This window comes from Oncorhynchus tshawytscha, linkage group LG21 (assembly GCF_018296145.1).
Source record: "Oncorhynchus tshawytscha isolate Ot180627B linkage group LG21, Otsh_v2.0, whole genome shotgun sequence".
In the NCBI taxonomy this organism is placed as follows: Eukaryota; Metazoa; Chordata; class Actinopteri; order Salmoniformes; family Salmonidae; genus Oncorhynchus; species Oncorhynchus tshawytscha.
In genome coordinates this window covers 15,454,893-15,461,822 of record NC_056449.1, presented here as the reverse complement: position 1 = coordinate 15,461,822, position 6,930 = coordinate 15,454,893, and positions in this window count along the sequence as shown.

The window sequence follows — 6,930 nt, the reverse complement described above, 5'->3', positions numbered from 1 at the left end:
AAGGAGAAATGATAATAGCACGATTGACGTTTAATCGGTCCAAGAATATAATAGTAATACAGGGTTGATAATCCAACTCCATTCATTTACTCCATGCAAGAGTAAATCACATGTTAATGAACTCAAGGAAGTCTGGTTGTACTTCTTAGGTTCCAGTCAGAATGTGGGATGGAATAACATGAATTTTACTTGTTTTGTGTTTATGTGCCTTGAACACACGGAGTCTAACGTCCACCAATGGGAACAAAGCTCATTTTTTAAGCATACAGCCAAAGCATCACTTGTTAGAATGCACTAGAAGAGGGGATAACAGTGAACCACTAAACTGTTTGATGACCATATTTCTATGTAATGCTTTTACAACACAGTGAGAAGAACACACTAACTATATCAAGTTGAAGATATCTTTCTTTCTCTTACTCGCCCCCCTCCCCTCCTCTTTCTCTCTCCTATTTTCAGACAGCATGCATTCCAACATGGAAATTAGAAAACAAGATTAGAAAACAATTTATATAAATCCTCCCGTGTTCACTCACTGTTTACATTTTTCCAGGAAGGCACACTGAGCCTCGTCTCCATGGAAACTGCCTGTAGCCAATGGTGGGTCTCTTGGCCTGACCATGTGACATGACGCCTGTTGAGAGACATATTGAAGTTGGCAGTCAGGCTGTGTGCTGACTATGTTTTATTGAAAGGAAAATAAGAACCATTGAAACGGAAAAGCTCCTTATACTGCATAAAAGACTATTTTGTTTATCTCAAAGCTCTTCCTCTAACCCATTATATTAGTGATGATTGTTTTTTCCACACCTCACAGCATGTTTTGAGGGTGGGCAGCCTACAGTGTGTTGTTTTTTCCACACCTCACAGCATGTTTTGAGGGTGGGCAGCCTACAGTGTGTTGTTTTTTCCACACCTCACAGCATGTTTTGAGGGTGGGCAGCCTACAGTGTGTTGTTTTTTTCCCCCTGCTCTCATTTAAGTTTATAGCTTATGACTGCTTTGAAATTCAACAGTTCCCTTAGGAAAACCTGCCCATTTCTATCACCATTAGTTCATAAGCAACACACACACACACACACACAATCCCTCAGAAAATGTGCTATATCCCTGGGACTCTAGGAACAGTTTTGTCGACATTGATCACAGTCAATGGCTCTAATAGTAATTAGTTTGAGTCTGTTATATGGGGAAACATGTTCTTCTCTTTCCCACTTCAGATGACACTTCTAGTCTCTGGCACATCAGGCACATTCTTCTCAATCACATCCATTTTAAGTAAGATGTGATAAAGATCTTAAATTCCCAAATTGCAATTTTTACAAAGGCAATAGAAAAATACAAAAGTCCTAATGAGTTGACTGAATTGAAATGAAATTGCATCCTTGCCATTGCTATGATGTAGTGTTGAGCAGCATCAAACCAGCTTTTACCCCTTCAGACAAGGTATTGGAAAGTTAAGCCTTCATTCCCCTGCGATAGGGTGTCATGTCACCATGGTCTCATCTCCCCCGACTGAGCGCTGTCAAGATCCAGGGTAAGCCTTACTTTGTCACTCTCAGTTCCTGATCTAGCCAGCAGCCGCTTTCCTCTCCTATTTTCTGAAAGTATCAATAATGACCGCGTAATTACATTTAGATACAAGCTCCCACAGCTAACAGACAGTCAATCAATTTCCAGCTCCTCTTTTTCCCAATCATTGAACATGTTAATCTAGCCAGGCTAAGGCAATTTGATTTAATGCTGTCATAATGCTATAATAAAAGTTTAATAGAATATGTAAGCATGGAAATCTGGTTGAAGGAGTTATTAATGTGGGCCATATTAATGCAAAGCTACAGCATGTGATCTGGGAGTCATGACAAAGCAGGTACACTTATCAGCCAACAGATGGCAGAGAGAAGCAGATTAGCCTGGGTGTTGTGAGTCTGCGCTTCTAAGCTCCTTCAACTTAGTGCACATCCATCCAGAGCCTATATAAGAGGCAGGCCTATAGACTTCCTCTCCCTGGGCAGCCTACACTGAAGCCTTTCAAGCCTACACCCTATCAGGCCTTATTCATCAGGGCATATCAAAAAGCAACTTAAGATGCTCTATCCCCCTGATTTACCAGGCACTCTCGATACGATTCTGCTCCACATCAGGAAACAGGCACCCCCTCAGACTCAGGAGCCCATTTAATCAATGAGAGAGATTACAGTACTTCGGGGCCTGCTGGTGCTGAGTTGAGATAGATGTCTTTGGTCTGAATGCAGGGGCCTGCTTCCCCGTTCCACACAGGTCTGAAAAAACCATGGCGCTTTATGATTGACAGGGAGATAGAATGGGTTCTTGTGAAAAGGCTACTGGATCTGTGTGAACACTGTTGTTGGTGAGGTCTGCAGACAAGTGACATCCTGTAATGGTTCAATTGCAACGTTTGAGAAGGTTTTTAGGTATTTGTCTACCGATTCATTGTACACCGTCTATGTCATTGTCATTTTCTTCTCTACCTTAATGTGTGTGTTAGATAAGCTGTTGCTGGTGGTGCAAAAAACAACAACAATATGACCAAATCCAAGGCTTTCAAAGCATTGCAATTGTGGAGCGTAGAAGGCTTCAGTTCTGTCTCTGTGTTACTTTGTCTCTATAGAAGCACCCTGCTGACTACCATTTCAGACTTCTCAGCCAGTTGCAAAACACACTTTAAAATGTAGGCACGACTTCATTTCTCAAATCAATGTTTCAGCACCAGTTGATGTTTTAAATATTCACACCCATATGTGGTAAACAGCTTAGTCATCAGCTGTGTGTTCCAGGCTTAACCAAGCCAATGTTTACAGTACTGATACGTTTAAGCAGCTGCTTTCCTGAACTCAGAAAATCTGTCCAACAAATCTCCTGTTGGCATTTAGAACTTCTCAACTCTTGTTTTCATGTGAGAAAGATGTAAGAAATGCCAAAACACAGACCGCCTTTCTCCAATATGTTTATCTTACAATCATCATTTCTAAGATCAGTGAATCTATGAGGGGCATGCAGAATAATCTGTAAAGTAATGATACCCATATACATCATCCCAAAACCTGAGTGGATTGGTCATATAGGCTGACTTACATCGACCGATTTGTCTTGGACTGCGGATCTGAAGAGAGCCTCAGGAGGGGCTTCGACAGGTCAGAAAAGCAGCCAAGCAGCGAGCAAAAAGGAGGCATTGTGCATGCAGTCAGGTATGAGCTGTACAATTATGTGAATGTTCATTTTATCATGGAGCCAGGAGCTAGGTCCGGGGGACACAAGTAGGTTTTCTTTGGCGTTGGCCGCTCAGTTGAGCTTTGAGCACTGAGTCAAAGGCATCATAGAGCAGCACCAGCAGGCCCAGGCTTCCGCTCCCTCCTCTCCTCACCCTGCCTGCTGCCCTTGGAGAGGAAGATGGAGACCAGCTCCCCACAGCATACACACGCCACAATGGCTCTTTGCATTTTTATGGAGCGTTTATTTTCTCAGGCGGGGAAAGAAATGAGACAGACGTTTGATTTAGGTGATTCAATTTGTATTGAATGCCTCCGTGCACAATGTCACAGATACTGTGCGGTGCTTAAAAAAATAAACGCCAGGCTGTTTAAAATCTGAAGTTTAAGTTGCCAATCAATAGCGTTTTAGGCCGAAGCTCTTAAAATGGAAGGAAGAGGAGTGTAATACGTGTTTCCCATTAAAGAGAAAGTTTGATGATTGTGAAAGCAGGTGCATTACTTTGTTGTTAAAGTAATACTCTTTTGGTATTTTTTCATTAGACACTTTCTAAATGTTTCCTCACTCTATGAATGCTTGCTTGTTATTATTTAGTTATTCATTTTGTGGTACTCCAGGTGCAATTTCCTGTCTATAATGGCAGGTGGGTATACAGTAGGATTATATTTCTTGACTATTGCATCTCTCTCCCTGCCTCAATCGATCTATCCATCCTTGCTGTGACAACAGTAAGGGACTTGTTGTGTGGTGTCATTTGCCCTAAAACTGTAAAGCTCGCCTTCATCTGGGAATTAAATATTGTCCACTGACCGCATGATTGAATGGCTCGCTGTGTTACACCGAAAGTGATTGCCATAAATATTTCATCAAGAAAATTGCTTTGTGCAATAAATCCATCATCCATGCTGTGACAGCGGGAGTGGGGCGAGACCCCGCGACAGGGCCGTTACTCTCCGTTTCACCTCGTGAGCTACTGCAATTAACCAGGCTCTCATACATCACTCGCTGGTCATTTACAAAGTCATTGGCTTCCTTCCTGCTTTCATTACAACCATATATATATACACACACCAAGTTCACACTTCAGAGTCGTTGAGGGAAACGAGTGAATTGTTTGTTATCGGCAAGGGGGTTTCCTCCTGCGTTCTCCAGGGCCACTTCTCCAGTGAATAGGGTTGTAGCTCTCCATGTCCCAGGATGACATCTCCATTGTGTTGTGAAAACACTTATGCAGCATGATGTAGAGGAAATTCCACATGCCTAGGGAAGGTGACAGTTGGGTTTACAGTATATCACTATCACTAGTTACAACTGGGTATACCCACCAGGTTCTGTCTTTTGAAACAATGCATGTGGTAAGAAAAAGCTCTCTGTTGCAGTTTGTTTACATTGACATATCCTGAGAGCATGAACGGTAATCTTTAATATTCACAATGGGCAGAATCTGGCTGAAGTTGGCTCACCTGGTGAAGCACGTTCCAATACATTTTGGTGTTAGTTCATGTATGTTTCGAGATCAGTGTATCAGTCAAGAAGAACTGAACGAAGCTGCTCAGGATTTATTTTGATTTTGACCAAATCAGGAGATCCTTTGGCATACTGGCTTGTGTTGATATCATACAGGCTGGGTAGCAGGGGTAATGTAACGTTATTGACTGAGACAAACAACATGGATCCAGTGGTTTATGACCTGCAGTATATCTCTACCCAGCAAATGGCACACTGCTTCATATCTGCCCTGCACATTACTTACACCTATTTTTATTAGGGCAGCTTTGACACGTGGGGCTGGTGATCGATGGGAACTCTTTTTCACTAGGCTCTATGGGGTATCCAAAGTAGGCCACAAGCTTGGGTTTGGCAGACAAACAAGAGGACACAGAAGGGATCAGGTTTACTGCCTTTATTCTCAATTAGGAGCAGAAAACACTAAAGTAGAAGACTAGATCAGAGTAGACAGTTTGTCATTAGGCTGGTGGGAAGGAGGATGTATTATGAGGTCCTAGGGGTGAGGTGCTACATTGGTTGATGTCACCCAAGCCAAAGAACGAAGGCAAATAAAAGTCTTATTACGGTAATTGGGTTGGCCTGGGAGTCAACATTTATCTAATTATTTCCCTTTTTAATCACATGCAAGTAAATCCCTACAACTGCAATTCAAAATGCTATTCAGTCATGACTGGAATAATGAATTCATTGGAGAAAAAATTAAGGGATATTTGAACAATAGAAAATATACCATTTCTGTTTACACACTTGGTCTGTGATTGCCAACATGCTAGCTTAAGGCTCCTGAGTGGCGGAGCGGTCTAAGGCACTGCATATCAGTGCAAGAGGTAACACTACAGTTCCTGGTTCATATCCAAGCTGAATCACATCTGGGCATGATTGGGAGTCGAATAGGGCACAATTGGCCCAGCATTGTCCGGGGTCGGCCGTCATTGTAAATAAGAATTTGTTCTTAACTGACTTGCCTAGTTAAATAAAGTTTCAATTTTAAAAAAAATATATATAAACACCAGAAAACGACTTCACTCTGCAAAACAAACGTACACTCTGAAAAACAAACGTACACTCTGAAAAACAAACGTACACTCTGAAAAACAAACGTACAATCTGAAAAACAAACGTACACTCTGCAAAACAAACGTACACTCTGAAAAACAAACGTACACTCTGCAAAACAAACGTACACTCTGAAAAACAAACGTACACTCTGAAAAACCAACGTACACTCTGAAAAACCAACGTACACTCTGAAAAACAAACGTACACTCTGAAAAACAAACGTACACTCTGAAAAACCAACGTACACTCTGAAAAACAAACGTACACTCTGAAAAACAAACGTACACTCTGAAAAACCAACGTACACTCTGAAAAACAAACGTACACTCTGAAAAACAAACATACACTCTGAAAAACAAACGTACACTCTGAAAAACAAACGTACACTCTGAAAAACAAACGTACACTCTGAAAAACAAACGTACACTCTGAAAAACCAGAAAGTGTGAAAGTATAGAATTCACCTTTCAAATGTGGGATGAAATAAATGCCAATCTCTGGAGATGCATTTTTAAAGTCTCCGAGCCGGGTAGACATTGTGTTAGGTGAAATGTCATGGCCTGAAATCCAGGAGAGATGCATCCTGGGATTTGCAAGTGGATTCTGTTTGAGGCAGATGCTGGTGAATATGTATGTTGTCCGAAGTAATGGCTGTTGTCCCTCTCATGATGCGGCTCACCTGGTCATAGCAACACGTAGAGACAGCAAAGGAAGCCATTTGTGAGAAGATGACAGGTAGGGTGAACAAGGCTTAGTGTGAAAGTGTCAAATTCTACACTTAGAGGTGCTGTATGAAATGAAGAAAATCTATATCAAAACATATTTACGTGGCGGACAAAAACAAGGTCTAATATTGGACCTTGCATGTGTGGTATAGGACCTTGTTTGAACGGGTTGAATGCTGAACACACGAGGCTGGAATTCCTGAAGGATTCTAAAATATTGGATGTCTCTATGTCTGGGGTTTGCACTGTTCAGAAAGGTTATGAGATCACATCTTGGAAGGTATTAAGTCATAACCCCATTTTATTTCAATTCGATGTCTTCCACAGTGACAGCACATCAGAAGTAGCCACTGAACCTTCTGTACCTCCAACACCAATCAGACCTACAGAAAATGAACAGAGATAC